The sequence below is a fragment of the Helianthus annuus genome, chromosome 11, assembly GCF_002127325.2.
Source record: "Helianthus annuus cultivar XRQ/B chromosome 11, HanXRQr2.0-SUNRISE, whole genome shotgun sequence".
NCBI lineage: Eukaryota > Viridiplantae > Streptophyta > Magnoliopsida > Asterales > Asteraceae > Helianthus > Helianthus annuus.
Window position 1 is genome coordinate 93,395,308 of NC_035443.2, and position 25,585 is coordinate 93,420,892.

Genomic DNA, 25,585 nt, shown 5'->3' on the forward strand with positions numbered 1-25,585 from the left:
TAGTTTCATTCGTGTTACTTGTTGTGCCTTCTCCTGAACCAGTGGTATATGAAAACACATCACAGAACGGATTCATGAACAAATCATCCATTTTTCAAGTACCTGAAACAATCAACAAACACTTAGAAAAATTTTTAAATTTTAACACTTTCAAACGAGATTAGTTTGAGCGGAATTATGAACTCAAACGGAATTATATTTCAAACAGAATCAATTTTTCACACGGAATTACTTGTTCACACTGTTTCAAACGAAATTACCAAGCAGAATCTAATTCCGTGCGGAATTAGATTGGTTTCAAACGAAATTAATCTCTTGAAGCGGAATTAGTAATTTTGAAGTGGAATTAGTAATTCCATTTGAACGTTTCAAACGAAATTATGTTTCAAGCGAAATTAACAGCACTTTTCAAACGAAATTAAGTACCAAGTGAAATTCCATGCGGAATTATAGTAAAATTTTCAAACGAAATTAGAATGACGTCAGCATTTTTGAATCTGTTTTCAAGCGGAATTAGCAAATTTTATCCGATTTAGTTTGAATTAAAGTCGAATTCTTTCAAGGATTAGTTAAAACTCTGTTTACGTGATATATGTGAGTTTTAAGCCATTTCAACCGTTAAATCTAGTTCAAATCAGAAAAGAAGGAGTAGAAGTGAGAGAATTCGGTGAAATCAAGCTGAATTGGCATGAACTCCTCGTCCTGAGCTCTGATACCACTTGTTGGATCGTCGTGTGACCCTAACGAGTCAATCCGAAGAGTTCAGCATAAAAAACAAAGGCGAAATCAGTGAATTTGATGTAACACAGCTTGTTTTCCCTTAATTATCTTCTTATTAACCGATTCTGAGCTTTTACAGATTCAAATAACACATGGACAACACCTCGGCTCTGAATCACTCTTCCTAATTCCGTATGAAATGACACAGGCACAACAGTATTTATAGGCGTCTTAATTCCGCACGAAATCATCTCAAGCGGAATTACCAGTTCAAGCGGAATCACTTAATTCCGTGCGGAATTAGTGATTTCGCACCAAACTCTAATTTCACATGAAATGTCCTAATGTCCATTTCAAGCGGAATTGCCCTAAAATCCTGTTTTCTCGATTTCCGTGCCTTGATCTATCTAGTACAATACAAGACTCAATAAAGACGAAGTTAACAGACATCAGTGCACCAACATCTGCTCCACCCTTCTAGTCCATCTCCTCGTCCTCATCATCTCCTCCTCCTCCGTGCCCCGCCATGTACTCCCGAATGTTCCCAATGTCATCCTGGATGTCGAAGATGTTTCTCTCAATTGCTCCGACCCGGGTGTACGTGTTATTCGCCATGTTATAGGTGTTCCTGGTGCACATGAGGTTTTCATGCAAAAATCATGTAAACTTTGGAAGTTAGGAAAATCGCCTCCTTGTGAGGAGGACTGGCCCGGATCACAGTGGGGCTGGTAATGGTATTGAGGAGGTGGTTGGAACTGTGGAGCGTGAAGGACAAGTGCCTCTTGTGGGTTCCATGCATGCCCTTGGACTCTTTGGAAGCTAACCTGTTGGGATTGAACCCTGCCAAAGGAACAGATAATAAAAGCCAAAACTGGATCAGAGCAGTGGATCCAGAATAAGCAGATGTTATGCATGCAAGTCTCTCCCCTTGAAAGTGGTTTCAACATCTGCTGACCTCCTATCTACTGATCATACAAACTGCTGTTCTACAACCACTAAGCAAAGTCAAAGACTGATGAAGAACTGAAGCTCTGCTGCTCAATCTACTGCCTTGTTTCAAGCACTACTGATCATGACAAGTACTGCTGGGTTCACAACAGTGGAAGGATGCAGCAGCTGTTTATGTTTACTTTATGTAATGAATTATAACATCAGTAATTAGCATAGCAGTGTTTGTATAGGTTAGTTGTTAAGAGTTTGTTAGGAGGTTAGATGTCACTTTCATGGTGATGTCAGCTTGGATGCTCAGTGGTTTACTAGTGCCTATAAATAGAACAGTGCTCTGTACTGTTCTGTTTAGCTCTTCACCATCTTCTTCCTGCACGGACAAATTTCTGAGCTCAGACTGGGGGGAGTTTGCGAATCATACATGCAATTGTAATCAAAGTTTGAAATAAATTTAAGCATTTGGTTCTTTGTTGAAAATGTATGATTGAAAGCATTTCTTCTGTTTGATTGTGAAAAGTTTGCTTCCATTTAATTTCCGCTGCACTACACTTTCTTTGTTCATCTTAATTCAAACACAAATCACAATCAATCCAAACTCAGATCCTAACAATTGGTATCAGAGCTTGGACAGTCAAATTTGATTTAACAATCATTTTGACATAAATAGTTCAGCTCACAATCGTTGATACTGATAGTTTGTTCGTTTCGTTGAAAAATAGAGCAAGGTTTAATCACCATTAAAGTTGATTAATCAGTGCCTGTAAAACAACTAGGATGACGTCACAATCACAAGATGATAAGAATAACATCGGTTCTCTTTTCAAACCACCCATGCTTAAACGTAATGAGTACAACATCTGCGAGAGAAGGATGGGTCACATCCTTGCTCAACAGAACACTGTATGTTGGAGGTCTGTTGTTTTTGGTCCTCATGTTCCTATGGTGCCAAGTGCTGAGGATGCAAAGAAGTTCGTTCCAAAACCAACTGAAAACTATACTGAAACTGATTTTCAAAAGTTCGAACTCGATGCCAAAGCATTTAGCATCATAGCTTCTGCATTACCCAACGAAATCTATGCTGGGCTGTTACACTGTAACAGTGCCAAAGAGTTGTGGGATGCATTGAAGGAACAATTTGGGGGGACGGAAGAGGTTATTGAAAACAACAGAGAAATTCTGAATCAGCAGTATGAAACATTTTGTCACATCAAAGGGGAATCACTAACACAACAATTTGAGCGTTTCAGCTGTCTCATCAGTGAACTAAGGCTTGTTAATGTTACATTTCCAAATGCAACTCAAAATAGCAGGTTCCTTAGATCATTGCCCGAAAAATGGGACACAATTGCTTTTGTCACCAAGAATTCAGCTGAGTTCAAAGATCTGACCCTGACCCAACTCCATGGTAGACTCCTGACCTATGAAAGGGAGTTAAACCAGAAAAGGAAGTTACAAGAGTCTGGTAAAGTTGCTGATGACTATTTATTTGGCAGCACAGCTCTGTTTGGTCAGGAAGAATCTGGTAGCAGCAGTAAGGATTAGAGTTATGATCATTTTATTGACATAACTGCTGGTGCTAATTTTAACAACTCTGATTCTCACTCTGCAAATTATACTTTCACTGCAAATAATGAAAGCCAGATGTCAGATAACTTGTGCTTTGAACTCAATGATTTGCAACACTTTGATCCCACTGACTTAGAAGAGATGGACATATTGCATCAATTGGCTTTGCTTAGTGTTAGAACAAGCAAATTCTACAAAAGAACAGGGAGAAAATTCCTAGGGCTTCATGGGAATTTAAGGGTGGGGTTGGATTAGTAAAAAATCAAGTGTTACAAGTGTAATAGGCTAGGTCATTTTGCTAGGGAATGTAGGAGTCAAACCACTGGTCCAATAATTACTCATCCTAGTTCAAACCCTAGACCACAACAGCAAAACACTGTGCACTATACCCAATATGCCCCTGCAGCACATGTTAACACTGCTCATTATGCTGCAACCCCTGTGCCTGTGCATTATGTTCAAACCACTGTTCCACAAATTCAGTATGTTCAAGCCCCTGTTCCTCAGGCACAAGTGCAACCTGTTGCACCTCAACAAGCTGCTCCAACAGTGACAGAACCAGATCAGCAAAGCTTTTTCACACAAGGCTTTGTTGATTGGAGCAGCATCCCTGATGAACTTGGTGATGAAAATTTTGCTCTCTGTGCTTCTAATGATGCTTTTGATGATTAATTTTGTTTGATGGCGTTAGAGTCAATACCAGAAGGGGTTGAAACTGAAGGTGAACAGCTAAGTGCTGAAACAGTGGATGAAGTTGCTGAAGTAGTGGTTACTGCAGTTGCTGGTGAACTACTGCTGGGAGAAAATTCAGAAACCCTGATTGAACCACTGTCCGACCCTTGGTCCAAAGATGACAAAGAGAAAGAAGAGTTGAAGAAAGCTGGTGAGGGAGAAGGGAGAGCTGATGAAGAAGATGATCATCAATGTAATTGTGCCATGATGGCTGCTGCCAAGGTAACTCCTCAAGTTCCGGAAAAACTGTGTTCAGACAAATGTATCATTGCATTTGCTAACATCAAAGAGGTAAATGAAAACCTTAGGGATAAAGTTTCGTATGATGAAGTCAAATTTGAAAAGTCATTAAAAGAACTTAGAAACAAATTGGCTGAAAAAGATAAAGGGATCAGTAGTTTAAAAGAAGAGCAGAGCATAACCAAAACTCAACTCCAAACTATGGTAGAAAAATACCAAGTTTGCAAAAAAGAGTTGGAGTCTACCCAGATCACCTGTGAAAGATGGGTGGAGTCTTGTAAAGGGTATGAGGTTATGCTTGCAAAACAGCTTGAAAGCAATGTCAAGTTTGGAATAGGACATAGAAAATATGATGAACTTGTAAACACTGCTGCAAAACAAGCTGGTTCAACTGAGATAATACCAACCAACAAAAATGGCCAAGAGATTAAAATAACCAACAAACTTGGTAACAAAATTACTCTGGAAAGATCTGTGGAATCCTCAACTTTTGAGGAGATTGAGAAATATCAATTTAAACCCACATGGTCTGATGAGTGTGATATCCTGGAAAACTTCAAACCAATGGATTTCACAACCACTGATGGTATAAAAGCTCCAAAAGCAAAGATCGTTCCAATCAAAGATATCCCAACAGTGGTTCAAAACTCTGTTGCAAAGGAGTCTGAGAAAAGGAAGAAAAGAGAAAAGATTAAAAACTTGTTTTGTGATTTTTGTGAAAAAAGGAATCATCTAACAAAAGACTGTTTTTATCTAAAATCACATGATCTAAACAAAACAAGTATCGTTGTACCTGCTGAGAGCTGCACCATCAGTGGTAAAGATAACCATAAAACCAAGGAATGTGTGTATCTCAAAAACTTTGATGAGAAAAAGAAGGAGTACACAACAAAAACATTCTTAAGTTCATCAACATCATCTGTCAAATTCACCAAGAAACAACCACTGTTGATCCCAGTCCGAACAGCTGTCACAAAACAGCTGAACCAAACATCTGTTCAAAGGGATGTTCAAGTGATTGATGCACCCCTGCCAATCAATTCAGGAGAGGCAAAGGAAAACCATCATACCAAATGATTCCACATGTTTATGAGGCTTACAAAAAGCCCTCTAAACCAAGAGTGAACAGGTATCCTTTTGGTTATCAACAAGTGATTGGCCAAGACCCCCAACAGTGGTTAGAGAAAAACATTCCCAAAAATGTTCAAAACCCTGAGCTAACCATTGTCCATGCATTAGTCATCATCCTAGACACTGTTGAGACCCCATCCAAAGCCTTATTGGCTTTGGAGACCTTAATGAACTAATCCTTTTACTTCATGTGCAGGGAGCTTCTGCATGCTTACATAGTCTTTGGTATGTAGATAGTGGAGGCTCCAGGCACATAACAGGATGTAAAGCCCTACTCAAAGATTTCAAAATCCATGGAGGGGGTGATATATCCTTTGGGAATAATAGTACAGTTCAGTCTGGAAATATAAAATTTGAAAATGTCAATCTGATAGACAATCTGAAATTCAATCTCCTGAGTGTCTCACAAATGAGTGACAAGGGGTATGGGACATTCTTCACAAAGGAGTGTTGTAGGATTGTTGGACCAGAAATGGTTGAAAAGATTGAAGTAATAATAAAATCAGGAAAAACAAAACTTGTTGCTCAAAGAAGTGGCAATGTTTATGTTGTTGATATGTCAAAAGAGTGTCCCAGAACTGATTCTTGTCTGTTCTCAGCTGCCTCTAACAAAGAGAAAGAACTTTGGCACAAAAGACTGGGGCACACAAATCTCAAGACAATCAATGAAATTTCAAAAACTGGCTTAGTGAGAGGCTTACCACAAAAAATGTTTTCATGTCCTGAGCATTGTGTTTCCTGTTTAAAAGGAAAACAACATAAAAGCTCTTTCAAGCCCATTGAAGAGTCCAAAACAACCCAGTGTTTGCAAATGCTGCACATGGATTTGTTTGGCCCAGTGCAAGTCATGAGTCTTAAAAAGAAGAGATATTGTTTGGTTATTGTTGATGACTTCTCTAGGTTTACATGGACCTTTTTTTTACACTCAAAAGATGAGACTGCAGGCATTTTGCAAGACTTTGTGACACAGGTTGAAAAGCAATTTGACCTTCTAGTGAAAGTCTTCAGGAGTGACAATGGCACAGAATTCAAAAATAAGGAGTTGGATGCCTTCTGTGTGAAGAAAGGGATTGTAAGGCAGTACAGCATCCCTAGAACACCAGAGCAAAATGGGGTTGTTGAAAGGAAGAACAGAACATTGATTGAGGCTGCAAGAACCATGCTTGCAGATTCAGGTTTGCCATTAACTTTTTGGGCAGAGGCAGTAAACACTGCTTGCTATGTCCAAAACAGAGTTTTAATCAACCCCAGGCACAAAAAGACTGCTTATGAAATTCTGTATAAAATAAAGCCATTAATCTCATATTTCAAAGTTTTTGGTTGCCCATGTTTCATTCGAAACTTAAAAGATTCTATCTCAAAGTTTGCAGCCAAAATTGATATGGGATACCACCTGGGATACTCAACCACTGCTAAGGCCTACAAAGTGTTCAACACAAGGACCAAAGGAGTGGAAGAGAATTTGAATGTAAAGTTCAATGAACTTTCATCAATGAAAATCTCTGCAAATCCTGCAGAATTGTTTGATCTTGAAAAATTCACTTTGAAAATACTGCTGTCAAGACTAACAGTGCAGGTGCATCAGAAAATTCATCACCAGACTATGGGTATGAGATCATCATTCCTCAACAAAAGTCTGCCACAATGGGAAGAGCAGCAAATGTCCAAAACAGCTGTCAAAGCTCAACCACTGCTATCTCAACAGTTGTTGACAAGAGTAGCCCATCAACCACTGCTTCCACATCATTAAACACTGCTGATAAAAATCCTCAAACAGTGGATCAAAGTCAGCATGTGTCCACACCTTTACCCCCTATGCCACCACCTTTTGAAGCCACTGCTGGGTCATCAAAGTCACCAGCAGTGGTTAGCTCAGATGATACACATTTGTAGCCCTCACCACTCAATGCCATTGTTCCATACACAGGGGAGTAAATCTTCCTGAAATCTCATCCACCAGTTCAAATCATTGGCAACATCAATGAAGGGGTGCTCACAAGAAGGCAATCCCAAAACATTGGTCTTTTTGCTGGTTTTCTATCACTCCATCAGCCAGTCAAGTACCAAGAGGCACTGAAAGACAACAGCTGGGTAGAAGCCATGCAAGAGGAGCTCCAACAGTTTAGAAGACAACAAGTATGGGAGCTTGTACCACTGCCAGAGAATGTAAGTCCTATTGGCACAAAGTGGGTCTTCAAAAACAAAACTGATGAAAGGGGTATTGTTGTCAAGAATAAAGCCAGGCTTGTGGTTCAAGGTTACAGACAAGAAGAGGGCAATGATTATGATGAAACATTTGCCCCTTGTAGGATCGTGTTTCGAACTGTTTGAGTCGTTCAGAGAAGCTCTCGTCCAGATTAAGAGGCGGAAACTAATAATCTGGTGCGATTGAAGCCGTATTCACTCTAATATTGCTGTTGTATTGATTTCAAGCACAAATACAAGGTCTGACAGCACTTCGGCAGCACTTCGTGGCTCGCCGGAAGAATTACACTACTACTATGTGTGTTGGATCGCCTTTGGTATTTATAGACTCTCTGGGCCGCTCATATGACATGCCATATGAGCGGTCCAACAATGATGTCATATAAGCGATCCTAACTAAGTCCAAATAGGCGATCCATACTCAAACTGACACAAAAGCGACCCTAGAACAAGTACCTATAAGCGATTCTATACAAAACATCTAGATCTAGGATTCTGTGCCATTTCTGATCAGATCAATCTTCAAGACTTGATGAACGACGTAGTCAGCAGACGTAGGTGCACTAACAAACTCCCCCTCGGATGTTGACGGAGTTTTCATCAATGTCTTCATTCCAGTCTGCAATCTACAATCTTCATCAGTCATAATCTGCTTCTGAAATATTTGTCGATCCAAAAATCCTGGTTCTCTATCTCCATCATCAACAAATTTCTTCTCTCTTGAATGTTGGCACGGTGTCTTCAGACTCCCCCTCTCACATAGCTGGGATCGTAGTCTGAAAGTCAATCTTTCACTGGTTCTAAGATCTTTAACAGGCTCTCATCAGGTTCTAGATCGAAACCTGGCTCTTTATCACCTGCACAATCTCTACCCAACCATAAGTTTCTATAAAGATAAACTTTTCAACAATTTTAGAAACTATATAGAACCAATCAGCAATAATGATTTTGCATTCAAGAACATTACTGGTTTTTATCAAAAACAACTTCATCATTTAACTCTCAAACACTCCCCAAACCAGTTCTTCAAGTTTAGCACTTTGAATTTCGAAAATCAGCATCTCAACACCAGTTGTCGAAAATATTTTTGATTTTTCAAAAAATTTATGCTAAAACACACTGAAAATCTTTTTGATTTTTCGGAATGAAAGTAAATGCAAAAAAATGAAATATCTACAGACAATATTTTTGTGAGTTTGTGCAAGAGGATCATATCAGTTTTGAAGCATATCACAAACACCGTTAAGCTTGATTACATGTTAAGTTCTAAACAATTTTACCTAGATTGTCAGTATATTTGTCCACTTAAATTTTCAACACAAATTTCAATTGATTCGAGATACGATATTAATGTTTTAAAGACTTAAACTTAATTGTGTATCACTCCACTTGAATATACTCCCGTATCCAGATCCCAAATATTCAGTCTTACAGGTGAGTATACCACAGATGATATCTGTAAAGGGGTAATGTGCGAGGGCCGTGAGAGCTCAGGTCGATACTTCCGTATACGCAGAGAGATGACGGCTTCGACTTTTGGTGGGTCCCCTTTAGAGGATCTTTTGTTACAACAGCAAAGATTACCAATTTTATTGTTTAATCAGTTTGCTGAGGGCGGCGCTTATATTTCAAAGCTTTTTGCAGAAAGTATTATTCGGGGACTAGGTCAGTATTTCCATACAGCAGAAGTCCCGGAATAATACCCCAGATATCACTGAGCATAAAGACCTAGTATCTCAGAATACGGTACCTTTCAAACAAGATTTCGGGGGTTACCCATATATCCAAGAATAGTTACCCACAAATTAAGCAAGTTTGATTTAGGTTTATATCTCGTTTCAATTTACTAAATGTGCGAAAATCTACTGACACATCCGCAGTAAGATTGTTTATCACATTTAAACTTTACATTTCTTTAGCGTGCTGTGATAGTCCACTGATGTACTATCATTTCCTCTTTATCGCAACAAAAACTCATTTTTGATTTTATCATGTTTTTGGCTTTTTCAAATTTTCTGATGTTTTTGTATTTTCTAAAAATTCTTATTCTTACTCCCCCTAAAATTCAAATACATCCAAAGAAAATTGAAAACAAACTGTACAGAACATGACAATTGATATCAAAACACTTCAATTCTCCATCCGTTTGGCTTAAACAATCAGAACTCCCCCTCACAACAAACTATTTTCCCATAATGATTTCAAAACACTTAAGTTTGTTTTAATCAGAATGGTTTTTCCGGAAAATAAGTTTAGTTGTTTTTATCTTTTGTAAAATGGGGTTCAAATCATCACTTTGTTTACCAAATTCTTGAATGATAATTAAATCAAGTCCAATTTAATGACCCTGATTTAACCACTTGTAAGATCTACACCAATCACAACTATTTAACCAATTGTAGGTTTAGCAATTCAAGCTCTTCAAACCTGTTTTTCAACCAATTACCATCTTTTGGTTGAATTCTCAAGGTGCCGATTCCTACTCCTCGCTTACAAACCTGGGAGTTCCGGCAAGTCCTGCAACTTCACAAACAGATTTAGAAAGATGCCGATTCATGATCCACAATACCATCTTGGGATCTCCGGCAAGTCAGGATTTTATTCTTGGAAAAATATATCCACCCAAGCCTGACCATCCTTGGGTGTAACCTCATCATTTTCATCCCTCTTTTCAACCGACTTGTAAACCCATCCTTTGGAAGCATAAAACTCCTGAATGCTTTGGGCCTTACCACTGGCCATTTTTCCAAAGATGCGTTTCACATTGCCGTTGAAAGTTTTTCCAACATCAATTTTCTTCTTGTCTGAATAAAATTGATTTGGAACATCAACTTTTCCGATTTTAGATTTGTAATTGTTAGCATGTAGTGGCGGAAAATTCACATCGTCCACTTTCGGAATTTTCTTTACAACCTTTCCTTCAACACATGGCTCCTCTGATTTTATGGAATCAGATTCATCACCAGAACTGTTACCTGAACCTTTCACAACCCATTTCTGATTTGATTCTTTGGCTATGCGTTTGGAAGCACTCTTTGAAGATTCTCCTTTTTCATAAGTTGAATTTTCAAAGCCTGTAAACTTCCGAGTTGATAGTTCAGTCGTTTCAACAACTTTTTCTTTCATTTTTCTTGAGATTTCTTGTTTTGGTCTGAATGTCTTCGGACAATCTTTCGCAAGATGACCAACAGCTTTACACTGAAAACAGGATCTCTTTTCAACCTTCTTCAGAACTTCGGTCTTCTTTGGTTCTTCTTGCTTCTTGGCAAGGAATTCCTGATTTGTCTGATTTCTGAATAATTTTTCTTTTTCAGCTTCTGAAGTTTTCCCTGAAACAAACATATTTTTTTGTTTATAAAATTTTTCATTTTTATAGTTTTTCGGTGGAATAAAACCGAGACCTTTCTTTTTGAAATTACGATTATGGTTTGATTTCTGTTGAAAACTGTAACCACAATTGTAACCCATTTTCTTGTTAATTCTTTGTTGATCTCTTGAAGTGTACTGTTTAGGTTTTCCGTTAAGATTAAAATCTTTTATTTCAGAAATATTAATTTCTGTGATTTTGAAAACCTTTTGAATCATTTCAATTCTGACACTTCTTATTGGAAAACTTTCATCTGAATATAATTTGTCAGAACCCTTCAAAGTATATGCTACTTTGACTGATTCATCATTCAAATTAGATTTCGAAAGTAAAAACTCTTTGTCATAAACCCGTTTGTCCTTTTTGACTGTTTGCTTTGACGCACTGGACCCAGACTTTGACTCGGGTTTTGACTCCTCATTGTCATCTTTGTCTAACACCTGATCGACCACACTTTTTATCAACTTTGACTCATGATCAGTGTCTGATGACGTGTACGTGACATCGATACTTTCTGGCAAGTTAACCGATGGCCAGACTCCCATTTCAAATTGATTGCTTTACTGACTCTTTCGGAATTTGGATTTCGGGGTGAAAATCCATTTTCGACTGGGGGCGGACATCTGTTATAAGCCACACTTGTTTTCTTACTAGAAGTCTTCAATAGTTCTTCAATTTTTGTCACAGATTGTTCTTCTTCAACAATCTTCACATCTTCAAAAATCTTCAAATCTTTTACCACTGGATAAATCCTGTCAACAACAAAAGTAGAACATGAGTAACTGTCTAACAATTTCTTGACTTTCTCAGTTTCTATCTTTTGTGTTGCCAGCTCAAGCTCGAGATCTGCACACTTCTTAATGTTATAATTTGCTGTATCAAGCTGTCTCAGATAAGCTATCTTCAAAGTATTCATAGCTTCAGCTTGTTCGCCATCAGAATCTGTATATTTGTTGATTTCTCTGTTCATGGTATCATACGATTCTTTCAGCTTGTGAATATTGTGCAACAGCTCATTGTTCTGCTTGATCAACGAATCACAGTTCATACACTTTTCTTGGACCATGACTGGTTCAGCTTCTACTTTAACCTCAAATTCAGGAACCTCTTTGACTGTCTTGCTTGAATTTAAAAAATGAGCTCTTCTTAATTTCTTAGCTTTTGCTTCCTCTTTCAATCTCTCTTCTTCTTCAGCCTCCTCTTGATTCTTTCTTCGTCTCTCTTCAGCAGCTTCTATGACTTTCCTGCACCTTTCTGCACATTTCAAATCATAAGCATTAGCATAGAAAGCATGAGAAGTATTTTTGGCCATAAACTCTTGATCTTTGCAAAAATCATCCCAAGTAAAACCTTCAACCAACTTCTCGTCATTTTGTTCAGCTACACACACTTTACTTTCTTTTGGAATATACTTTTCCCATGAGAAATTATCATACTTTCCCTGACTAACAACACAAGCCTTTTTATCAACCACATCTCTCCCATGAGCTGTTTGTGCTTGATGCTGTTGTGCTGGTTGAGTGATTTGATGATAGATGGCCTTCTTGTGATAATCATTGTTTCCGAAAGGATTCTGGGCACCGGTAGCTTCACGGTTTTTACATTCCCTCTTGAAATGCCCCTTCTCCCTGCAACGAAAACATGTAACTTTAGATTTGTCAAAACCTAAAGCTGAAACATTTGCATCACGAAAGTCATCACGGCCTGTGATTTGTTTAAACTTTTCAGCGCGTCTCATCACACTCGCCATACACCATTTTATATCCATTAATTCCATTTCTTCAGCATCAATTTGATCGTAATCCTCTTTCGTGAGCATTGGATTTCCGATCTTTCCTGCAACAAAACAACTATAAGATTCTAAAATCATTCCTAACAAAGACATTTGATTTTTAGCAATATCTTCAGTGTAGTCTTGATCATTTTCAAGACTTAACACAATGTTACACTGAAGTTTTCTACCATTCTTTGTTACAGAAATGTTAGGATCAAAAGATGAGAATCTTGTGCTGCTGCTTGATCCTTGAGATGTCTTCACTTCAGTAGAATCTTTAACGCTGTAGGCAGTTTCGATCTTAGGCGAAAACTTTGTTGAATCAGTAGCACCATGTTTGTAGTACAAACTGATATCCTGCTCTCCATCGTAGTTTTTCATCCTAGCGATCTTTCTCTGCTCCATCTCTTGGGCTTCTAAATGCTTTATGAAGTCTCCTAGTTTCATATTTTTGTATTCCACTTTGTTTGACTTCAGCATCATTAAGAATGTTCCCCAGATTTCATATGGAAGCGCATCTGCAAGTTTTTCAATTAATTCATCAGTATCTTTCCTAACACCCAATTTTGTCATATTTCTCACCAAATTGCAGTATCGATCAATAATTTGTTTGGTGGTTTCATTTTTTAATCCCCGAAACAAATCAAATTCCTTTTTCATGAGAGACATTTTGTTTCTTAACATTTCATCACTTCCCGTAAACTTTGCTTCTAACTCTGTCCAAATTGAATATGCAGTTCCGTCATGTTAAAGCAAGATCAGAATATCTTCTTTTATCGCCTGCTGAAGTAGACTCACCATAAGCTTCTCATCTCGATATTTCTTCTTATCCACAGTACTCATTTCCCTAAGTGTTAGTGGAGTACCATTCACAACATTGTCTTTCGTGGGTTTAGTATATGGTACTTCGGTGTGTTCCCACGCATCAAGATGATAAGCTTCTACCCAATTTCCGAATCGTTCTGACCACACGTTGTAATCATCAATATCCATGAGTTTCGGTGGTTTCTGAGACGTTCCGGTTTCATTTTCGATCAAAGCACTTTGTGTAATCGAGGTCGGAGTAGCAAAGGCATTATAAAAATCAGTATCCATCTTTCAAACTTTTCAAAAGTTCACAATGTTTTCCAAATTTTATCAATCAGTTCCTAAAAGCGGCCCAAAGAAATGACTGATTATCCAAATGAGCGGTCCACACACTATGTCCACTCAAGCGATCGGACTAATAAGCGGTCCAATAATGTTGACTGATAAGCGGTCCGAGCAAGGTTTGAAAGAGCGATTCAATCCTTTGATTTTGGAGCGGTCCAAGTACTGAACTATGAGCGGTTCAAGATCAGAATAATAAGCGGTCCAAGATCAGACTAATGAGCGGTCCACACGCTGATCTTTCGAGCGGTTCAAGCTTAAATTTTCGAGCGATCCAACCAAGATGTTGATTCGAGCGGTTCACAAGATAATTTCGAGCGATTCCAATCGTAATTTCGAGCGGTTCCAAACGTAATTTCGAGCGGTTCCAAACGTAATTTCGAGCGGTTCCAAACGTAATTTCGAGCGGTTCCAAACGTAATTTCGAGCGGTTCCAGTGCTTACGTCATATTTTGAGCGAACCTGAATCAACAAAACACCTAAAATCTCTATTTCTACTTCGATTTTAGTTCTGAAAACTTCAAGGGTTTATTAATTCATGATTTCGAGTGCACTGTGTGATTTTGAGCTTGTTTTACCGCGAAAATTTTCGAAAAAGTGAAGAAAGAGTAGAAAATCAGAAGAATAACAGCTACAATGGCAAGAACTCCTCCTCCTGAGCTCTGATACCACTTGTAGGATCGTGTTTCGACCTGTTTGAGTCGTTCAGAGAAGCTCTCGTCCAGATTAAGAGGCGGAAACTAATAATCTGGTGCGATTGAAGCCGTATTCACTCTAATATTGCTGTTGTATTGATTTCAAGCACAAATACAAGGTCTGACAGCACTTCGGCAGCACTTCGTGGCTCGCCGGAAGAATTACACTACTACTATGTGTGTTGGATCGCCTTTGGTATTTATAGACTCTCTGGGCCGCTCATATGACATGCCATATGAGCGGTCCAACAATGATGTCATATAAGCGATCCTAACTAAGTCCAAATAGGCGATCCATACTCAAACTGACACAAAAGCGACCCTAGAACAAGTACCCATAAGCGATTCTATACAAAACATCTAGATCTAGGATTCTGTGCCATTTCTGATCAGATCAATCTTCAAGACTTGATGAACGACGTAGTCAGCAGACGTAGGTGCACTAACACCCCTGTAGCAAGACTTGAAGCTATCAGACTCTTTCTCGCCTTTGCGGTCAACCACAATATCAAGGTGTATCAAATGGATATCAAATGTGCATTCCTCTATGGTAAGATTTAAGAGGAGGTTTATGTTTGTCAACCTCCAGGTTTTGAGGATCCATTTAATCCAGACCATGTCTACAAGCTGAATAAAGCTTTGTATGGCCTGAAACAAGCACCAAGAGCCTGGTATGAAACTCTTTCCACCTTTCTACTTTCCATTGGTTTCACCAGAGGCAGAATTAACAAAACACTGTTTTTAAAATGGAGAGGGAAGGATTTGATGATTGTCCAAATTTATGTGGATGACATCATATTTGGAAGCACATGTAATAAAATGTGTGAAGAGTTCAGGAAACTCATGACAGCTGAGTTTGAAATGAGTGCAATGGGTGAACTCCAGTGTTTTCTTGGTCTCCAAGTAAGGCAACTGCAAAATGGCACTTTCATCCATCAAGGCAAATATGCCAAAGAACTTTTAAAGAAATTTGATATGGATGATTGCAAGCCATGCAGTACACCCATTGCAACCAATAAATTGGTCATGTCTGATGAAAAGGATGATTTGGTTGATCAGACTTTATATAGAAGCATGATTGGGTATTTATTGTACCTAACTGCATCTAGACCAGATATCATGTTTGCAACATGTGTCTGTGTGAGATCCCAGTCAGCCCCTAGAAAGTCAAACCTTATAGCTGTAAAAAGGATATTCAGATACCTAAAAGGTGCTCCCACACTTGGTATCTGGTATCCAGCTGATGGTAAAATTGAGCTTTCAGGTTTCTCAGATAGTGACTTTGCTGGATGTGACAAGACAAGGAAGTCCACTTCAGGAGGGTGCCAATTCCTAGGCAATTGCTTAGTGTCCTGGCAAAGCAAAAAGCAAGCAGCTGTTTCCACATCCACTTCTGAGACAGAATATATAGCTACTGCAAGTTGTACAACCCAACTGCTCTGGCTTCAAAATCAGTTGCTGGATTTTGGTATCACTGCCTTGAAGACTCCACTCATGTTGGATAGCCAGGCAGCAGAAAATATCATCAAAAATCCAGTTTCTCATTCAACCACCAAACACATCGACATCAGACATCACTTTGTGAGGGATTGCTATGAAAAAGGTTTGATTTCTCTGCATCATGTTCCAACTAAGGATCAGCTAGCAGATGTGCTAACCAAAGCATTAGACACATCCACCTTTGAAAGCTTGATCTTTAGGATTGGCATGCTAAACATGGAATAACAGGCAAAATCCTGTTTTTCTATGAATAAAAGCATTAAAATGTTTTCAGAAAATCAAAAATCCATCCTTAAAAATAGCTAAAAATGAATTTTTCATTAAAATCCTAAAAGTCTGCCATAACCACTGCTGGGTTCTAATGTTTGCTATACTTCAAAAGTCTGTCCACTGCTGAAAATCATCCCCTGCTCTCATTTTCCTCTGATAAGCACTGATGTTCAAAATCAGTGTTGTATCCTGTAGGATCGTGTATTGACCCGAACGAGTCGTTCAGAGGAGTTTTCGTCAATTATAGGTGCGGAAAACAAGTAATCAACGTAGAAAACAGCTAGCAAATCACTTTAAACGCCTCTTTGCATTGATTTATAACAGTTTACATCCAAATCTCGATCCGGCAGCACTTTGGTACGAGTTACAAGGTCTAGTCTATATGGTTTCGCTTATGAGGCTATATATATAGTGCATGGGGTTTCGCTTTAAGGACCGTGTACACAAGAGCGAAACTTCAACTGACACATAAGTGGACCTATATGATGATACATAAGCGGACCTCTACCTATGTCCTTATAAGCGAAACTATCTACTAAGATGCATACAATCTCCAGTTTTCTCATAATACGCGCCCTGATTTAACAATCTAAGACTAAGACTCGATCCAAGACGAAGTCGACAGATGTAGTGCACCAACAAACTCCCCCTCAGATGTTGACGAAGTCGTTCATCGAGTCTATGACAATGCTATGTCTTCATTTCTCCAGTCTTGATCAGTCTCTGGGCTTCTCTCTATCTATCTTCATCTCTTTCTCTTGAATGTTGACATCTTTAAAGTTTCTCATCATCAACATTCACTTCCCCTCAAATGCTAACTCTTCCTGCATAACAACTCTACGACAAACATAAGTTTTATGATAAACATTTAAGCATATAGACATCACTAATCACAAACAAATCAAATAATTTCATACTGATGAACCATTTGAAATTATATTATTTTTCTTAACCAAAACACTACACTCTCCCAAACCAGCTGTTCATCATGTTTAGCACTTGGAATTTTGAAAATCAGCTTTTCAATATCAGTCGTCGAAAATCTTATTGAATTTTTCAAAAATTTATGCTAAAACACACTAAAATCTTTTTGTATTTTCTGAAAGATAATAATTGACACCACTTGTAAAACAAAAGAATGCAGAAATGAACTAATTACATACAATATTTTTGTGAGTTTGTGCAAGAGGATCATATCAGTTTTGTGACGAATCACTAACACCATTAAGCTTTAAACATTCTCAGTTCTAAACAATTTACCTAGATTGTCAGTACATTGGTCCACTTTAAATTTTCACACAAATTTTAATCGATTCGAGATACGATATTAATGTTTTAGAAACTTAAACTTAATTGTGTATCACTCCACTCGAATATACTCCTGTATCCAGATCCGAATGTTCAGTCTTACATGTGAGTATACCACATCTGATATCTGTAAGGGATTATGTGCGAGGGCCGTGAGAGCTCAGGTCGATACTTCCGTATACGCAGAGAGATGACTGCTTTGACTTTAGGTGGGTCCCCTTTAGAGGATCTTTTGTTACAACAGCAAAGATTATCAATTTTATTGTTTAATCAAATTGCTGAGGGCGAGCTTATATTTCAAAGCATTTTGCAGCAAGTATTATTCAGGGACTAGGTCAGTACTTCCATACAGCAGAAGTCCCGGAATAATACCCCAGATATCACTGAGTATAAAGACCTAGTATCTCAGAAAGAGGGACCTTTCAAACAAGATTTCGGGGGTTACCCATATATCCAATAATAGTTACCCACGAATTAAGCAAATTTGAATTTAGGTTTATATCTCGTTTCAATTTACTAAATGTGCGAAAATCTACTGACACATCCGCAGTAAGATCGTTTATCACATTTTAACACTTCATATCTTTAGCATGTTGTGATAGTCCACTGATGTACTATCATTTCCTCTTTTTCACAACAAAACTCATTTTAGATTTTATCATGTTTTTGTATTTATCAAATTTTCTAATGTTTTTGGATTTTCTGAAATTTTTCCTACTCCCCCTAAAATGCAAACACATTAAAGAAATTTGAAAACTATCTAAGCTCTTGTCCCACTAGTAACATGAAAGAAAAACAAACTATACAGAAATATGACAACCGATATCAAATCACATCAAAACGCTATTCATTTGGCATAAACAATCAGAACTCCCCCTATCAACAAACTATTTTCCCATTTAAATTTCAAAACACTTAAGTTTGTTTTAATCAAAATGGTTTTTCCGGAAAATAAGTTTGATTGATTTTACCACTTGTAGGTATACTAGGTTCGGGGATGTGGTTCATCATCTTGTCTCTCAATCACTTGTAGGAAAATGCAAGTACAAATTAATGTCCTTGATTTACCATATGCAATCAAGCACCATCAACTCACCTAACCACTTGTAATTATAACCAAAAAATACCACTAGTAAGCAAACACAAACAAACCTTTTACCGTTTGAATGATTGACATTAACGTAGCCAAATTTTCAAGAAAAGATGCTGATACCTGCTCCACGCTTACCAACCTGGGAGCTCCGGCAAGTCAGGTTTTTAGTCGAAGAAAATATCCACCCAAGCCTGACCAGCCTTGGGTTTTCACCGAGTCACCAGCACTCGGTTTCTTACCTTTCCTCTTCTTTTCATAAAATTCTTTAACCCCTTTGACTTTTCGATCAATCATCTTTCCAAAGATATGTTTTACATTGGGGTTAAAGACCTTCTCAGCATCAAATTCCTGTTTGTCATTACAAAATTGGTTAGAAATTTCAAGTTTACCAATTTTCCTTTTATAATTTTCAGCCCGAAGTGATGGAAACTCTTCATCATTCACAATCGGAATTGATTTTTCGTCTTTTAAAACAACTTCACATTTTGAAACAACTTGTGGCTCAACTGATTTTATGGAATCAGTTTCATCGCCAGAAGATAACTCCTCTGATTTTGACCTATCAGAATCATTGCTAGAGCTTTCACCAACTTTCTTAACAACCCATTTCTGGTTGTCAGATTTAGCTCTCTTCTTGTAAAACTTGTTCGAACTCTCACCAATTTCAAATGTAGAATCTTTAAACAATTTTGTTCTATCAGTTGGTGGTTCGAACTCAACTACTTTTTCTTTGAGTTCACGAAATACTCCCTGTTTTGATTGTATTGCCTTAGAACAATCTTTGGAAATATGTCCAACAGTGTTGCATCGGAAACAGGTTTTCATATCTTTCTTCTGCTCAGTCATTTTCTTCAATTCATCTTGCTTCTTTGCAAGAAATTCATTGTTTGACTGTCTCTAGAAATCTTTCTTTTCTTCTTCCTCAGATGACGTTCCTGAAACAAATGTCATTTCTGATTTAAAATCAAGAACATATTTTTCATTTTTCTGTTTTTCTGTAGGAGTAAAACCTAACCCTTTCTTTTTGAAATTACCATTATGGTTTGATTTCTTTTGGAAACCTGAACCAGAACTGTAATTCTTTTTCTTGTTTAATCTTTGTTGTACTCTTGAGGTGTAATTTTTAGGATTTTCATTAAGACATAAGTCTTTTATTTCAGAAATATTAATTTCTGTGAGTTTGAAAACCTTGTTTATCAATTTAGTTTTGACACCTCTTATTGGAAATTCCTCATCAGAATATAATTTGTCAGAATCATTCAAAGTGTATGCAACTTTGAACAATCCATCATCCAAATTAGATTTTAATAACAAAAATGTTCTATCATAAACTATTTTGTCATGTTTTTCTGTCTGACACGGAGTGCTTGACCCAGACTTTGACTCTGACGCGAACTCCGACTTTGACTCCTCTATTTCATCGTTTTCTAACACATGATCCACGACTTTCTTCATCAATTGAGACTGTTGATCAGTGTCAGACGATGTAAACACAACATCAATACTATCTGACAAGTTTACTGACGACTCCGACTCCCACTGTAAATTTGTTGCCTTTTTTACTCTTTCATCATTTGGATTTCTAGCCAGATATCCATTTTCTTGCGGGGGTGGACATCTGTTGTAACTAACACCTTGTTTCTTACCAGATGGTGTCTTTTCAGTGTCTTTCTTCTTTTTGGTCTTTTTCACTGGAGTCTTTTCTTCAATCTTTTCTTCTAGAATTTTCTTTTCTTTAGTTACTTCATTGTCTTCAAATGCCTTCAAGCTTTCAGCCATTGGATAAATCCTGTCAATGACATAAGACGAACATGAGTAACTTTTCAATAAACGATTAACTCTTTCAGTTTCAATTCTTTGAAGTTCAAGTTTCTGTTCGAGATCAGCACACTTCTCAATATAATTGTTTACAACTTTTTGCTTGACCATGAAAGCTCCCTGAAGTGTTTTCATTGCTGTAGCCTGCTCTTCACTTGTGTTATTGTACATGTTCATCGCTTTGTTGAGCACATCATAAGATTCCTTTAATCTGTTCATATTTTGAATCAAAGAACTATTTTGTTTCTTTACAACTTCACAATTTTCACAAATTATTGGACTCTTCTTAGCAACAGCTTCTTCATCAATCTTGAACTCTGGAACTTTCACTTTCTTTCGAATCACCGGTATTGTCTCATCATCGCTGCTAACCGGTGTTTTTATCTTTTTCTTTTTCTTTTTCTTCCTTGCCTTCTCATCTTCACTGTCACTTTCTGCTAACATCTTCAAATGTTTTGCCATCTATTTAGCATAGTACTCAGTATCATCATCACTTTCATCTTCAACTTTGGCAACAAAAGCTGTGTAAGCTATAGCTTGATCAGGAATATAATCATCCCATGTGAAATTTTCCCAGCTAAATCCCTCAGGTAATTTCTCATCATCTTGATCAATCAAACAAGCTTTTCCATCAGCTGAAACATATTTATCCCAGTTGAATGACTTCTTTTCTTCTTGATTAACCACACAAGCTCTCTTTCCAGAATCTTCAATTATGGGTCTTCCATGTGCCGTTTGTGCTTGATGTTGATTCTGTTGAGATGGTTGTTGAGCTACTTGACGGTAGATGGCTTTTCGATAGTAATCGTTATTGTTGTTGAACGGATTCTGAGCCCCACTTGCTTCGCGGTTGGTGCATTCTCTCTTGAAGTGACCTTTCTCCCTGCACCGAAAACAAGTGACTTTAGATTTGTCAAAACCTAAAGTAGAAACATTAGCCTCACGAAGATCATCTCTCCCCGTGATCTGCTTAAATTTCTCAGCTCTCCGTAACACGCTAGCCAAACACCACTTTATGTCCATTAGCTCCATCTCTTCAGCATCTATCTGGTCGTAATCTTCCTTTGTTAGCATTGGATTTCCGATACGACCTGCAACAAAACAACTGTAAGACTCTAAAACCATTCCTAATAAAGACATGTGGTTTTTAGCAACTTCCTCAGAATAATCTTGATCATTTTCAAGATTTAATACAATATTGCGCTGAAGTTTTCTTCCATTTTTCGTTGCTGAAATGTTTGGATCAAAAGACGGAAATGATGTGAAACTTGTTTTACTTTTTGATCCTGATGATGAACCTCCAGGAGAATTCTTGGCATTATAAGCAGTTTCTATTTTAGGAGATAGATTTGTAGATTTCTCATTCACCCCTGCTTTGTAATACAACCCAATATCCTGTTCACCATCGAAATCTTTCATTCGAACAATCTTTCTCTGTTCCATTTCCTGAGCTTCCAACTTTTCAATAAATTTGCTGAAAGTTAACGTGCTAAAACCCTTTTTGTTCCTGAGCATCATCAGATAAGTTCCCCATGTTTCATGTGGTAAAGCATCAGCAAGTTTTTCAATTAAATCTTCATTGTCTTTGTTGGTGCTTAACCTCTTCATGTTTACTAACAAGTTACAATATCTTTCAATGATTTGCTTTGTACTCTCGTTCTTCAAACCTCTAAACAAATCAAACTCCTTTTTCAAAAGCGACTTCTTATTCTTCACCCTCTCCTGACTACCAAGAAACTTTGAACGCAACGCTTTCCAAATTGAGTATAAACTCCCGTTGTGTTGTAACAATAACATAATATCCTCTTTCACAGCTTGTTGTAGCAGGCTTAACATCATTTTCTCATTTTTGTACTTCTTCTTGTCATCAGCACTCATGTCTTTAATCGCAACTTCCTCTCCATCATCGTTTAACGGTCTCACATATTTCGTCTCCACACATTCCCATGCATCAAGGTAGTTAGCTTGAACCCAGTTTTCGAAAAGACCCTCCCATCCTTTATATTCTTCAATGTTCAATAGTTTGGGCGGTTTTTGCATTGTTCCCGTTTCATTCTCGAGCATTGTGGTTTGTGCAACAGTGATTGGGGTACTCAGAGTAGCGATTGCGTTGTAGAACTCCTCGTCCATTTTCAGATTTCAACAATTTTCTATAACAGTCCTTAAAAGCGAAACCTTCTAGAATGATGACACAAGAGCGAAACCTATTGTTCCAATAAGTGAACCAGTGCTGTTCAAATAAGCGGAACCACAGAATGTCCAAATGAGCGGAACTACTTGGTTCGAAAGAGCGGAACCTCTAATTTGGTGACACAAGAGCGAAAGTCCTTGTACTTTGGAGCGGAACTTCTTGAACTTTGGAGCGGACCTGTGCTAAGTGACACAATGAGCGAAACTAACCCTATGATAAGAGCGGAACTATGAGAAGTTCGTAAAAGCGGAACCTACTCGGAAGCAATTTTGACCCATTTTTAATGTGAATTTTAACATCAAACTTTCCAAGGTTTGTCTATATACTATCATACACAATCTGTGAGATTTTGAGCTGATTTAGACCGGTGAAACTTTCTGAACTGAAGAAAGAAGGTGTAGAAGAAAGAAATTTTGATGAATTCCAGCTATTCTCTGCAGAACTCCTCCTCCTGAAGCTCTGATACCACTTGTAGGATCGTGTATTGACCCGAACGAGTCGTTCAGAGGAGTTTTCGTCAATTACAGGTGCCAAAAACAAGTAATCAACGTAGAAAACAGCTAGCAAATCACTTTAAACGCCTCTTTGCATTGATTTATAACAGTTTACATCCAAATCTCGATCCGGCAGCACTTCGGTACGCGTTACAAGGTCTAGTCTATATGGTTTCGCTTGTGAGGCTATATATAGTGCATGGGGTTTCGCTTTAAGGACCATACACAAGAGCGAAACTTCAACTGACACATAAGTGGACCTATATGATGACACATAAGCGGACCTCTACCTATGTCCTTATAAGCGAAACTATCTACTAAGATGCATACAATCTCCAGTTTTCTCATAATACGCGCCCTGATTTAACAATCTAAGACTAAGACTCGATCCAAGACGAAGTCGACAGATGTAGTGCACCAACATATCCACTGATATGCTATCCACTGATAGTGAAAATCATCCACTGCCTCCATTACCGTTGCAACCACTGCCTTCACCAGTAGCTTTCACAAAAGTACTGTCCTTCGCTTCATTAGGGGATGGTACGTGGACAGTACATATTGGTCAGACCTTTTGTAACCGCTGCCACGTCAGCATTCACTTTTTCCCCTATAAAACCCCCTTCAAAACCCCAAACAGGGTCTTATTGTCGAATTGAATTCTCAAAAATTCTTTTCTCAAAGCAGTTTCTTCACATTTCATCAAATTCCTTCACAAATTTCTTCGATTGTTCTCTTCAAAATGACTAAATCAAAGCCTTCCGCAAAATCATCTTCAAAAGTTGCCTCTCAAAAGGCTACATCCACTGAAATACCACACAAAATTTCTCATAATCTTCTGGGTCTTCTCACAAAATCCGACACCGTTGATACCTTTGATTCCATCCTTGATTTAATCACAGCTTCAAAGTACAAAACTTTGTTGACCGCCGATGCACCAATTTACTTGACAACCCAAAGAGAGTTTTGGCAAAATGCAACCCTTGAAAAACAAGGCGAAACTGTCACTACCATTACCTCTTCTCTAAAGGGCAAAGCTGTCAACATCACACCGAAAACCATTTCAGAAGTCTTTCAGCTCGATGATCAGGAAGGTAAAGATTCTTTCCCTAAAAACAAGTTAAAAATTGACTTCATTGAGAGAGGGTATGCAGACACAATGATGAAGATGGATACCTTACAAAAAGGTTTATTTCCTCCTGCAACAAGGTTCTTATTCCATATCCTCCTCATGTGTGTTTCAAATAAAACCACTTCTTTTAATGAAATACCATTGAAGATTCAAAACCTAGGGTTTGCTATTCTTCAAGAAGAAAACTTTAATTATTCCCAGGTAATCTTTAATGATTTGGTTAAAAATGTTGAAACAAAATCATTCTTACTGTTTCCAAGATTTCTAAGTTATTGTTTTGAGAAAAAAATTCAGTAAGGATGATATTGCTGTAATAAACCAAGGTGATTCTCTACAAATGCACAGCTTAACTGCTGAAACTTTGACAAGAATGTTAATACCATGCAAAACTCAAGCAGAGGTGCCTGAGCAGAATTTAGCAGAAAACACTGCTCCTCAGGTATCTGCTATTGAGCCCACTACTCAAGGTGATCAAGGTAGCAAAACAACTGCCTTGAAACCCACACCTAAAATCACCAAAAAGCCACAAAAAAAGAATACTCAAAAACCCCCCAAACCTACCACAAAGGCAACTCTGGAGGATGAGATACCAGAGCAACTGCCAGTGACAGCACAAAAGTCACACGAAATCACTGCTGCTACTTCCTCACAACAGTTGGTAAAAATATCTCACACCATATCTGAAACTCCTCCTGCTTCTTCACAAAAAGAACATGTTGTACAAACAGGGTCACCACATCATGATGCTCTGGAAGCACTTGTTTCCATCATCCACAGCCCAATGCACGGGGAAAATCCTCTTTCTACACCCAAAATCACATCCCCAATTCCCCCAAATACCAAAATTTTGTTGGATGCAATTAATTTGAACCTGGCACAAACCAGTCCTTCTCAATCACCTATTCATGAGAATATACTTCAACAAGAGACTGGGCCTGATGTATCAATCTTTGCTAACCCACCAACACAACCTGAGGAGGTTACACCCCTTGAGTTTCAAGTAACTCTTGGTGGTAATCCAAGTGAAGCAGCCACTACAAGTGCTGAACCTACAGGTTTACACTTGGACAGTGGTTACATCAATAAGATTTCCTTGGAGGCAATTCCTTCTATAACACCTCTGTTATCTGCTAGTGAGTTTGTTTTAACCACTGGTTCCATCAAAAGATTATCAAGTGTTGAAGGAAGAAGACCCCAGTACCAAGAAAAAGGGGTATCAGTTGTTGATGTTTGGAGTACACTCCCTACCTCA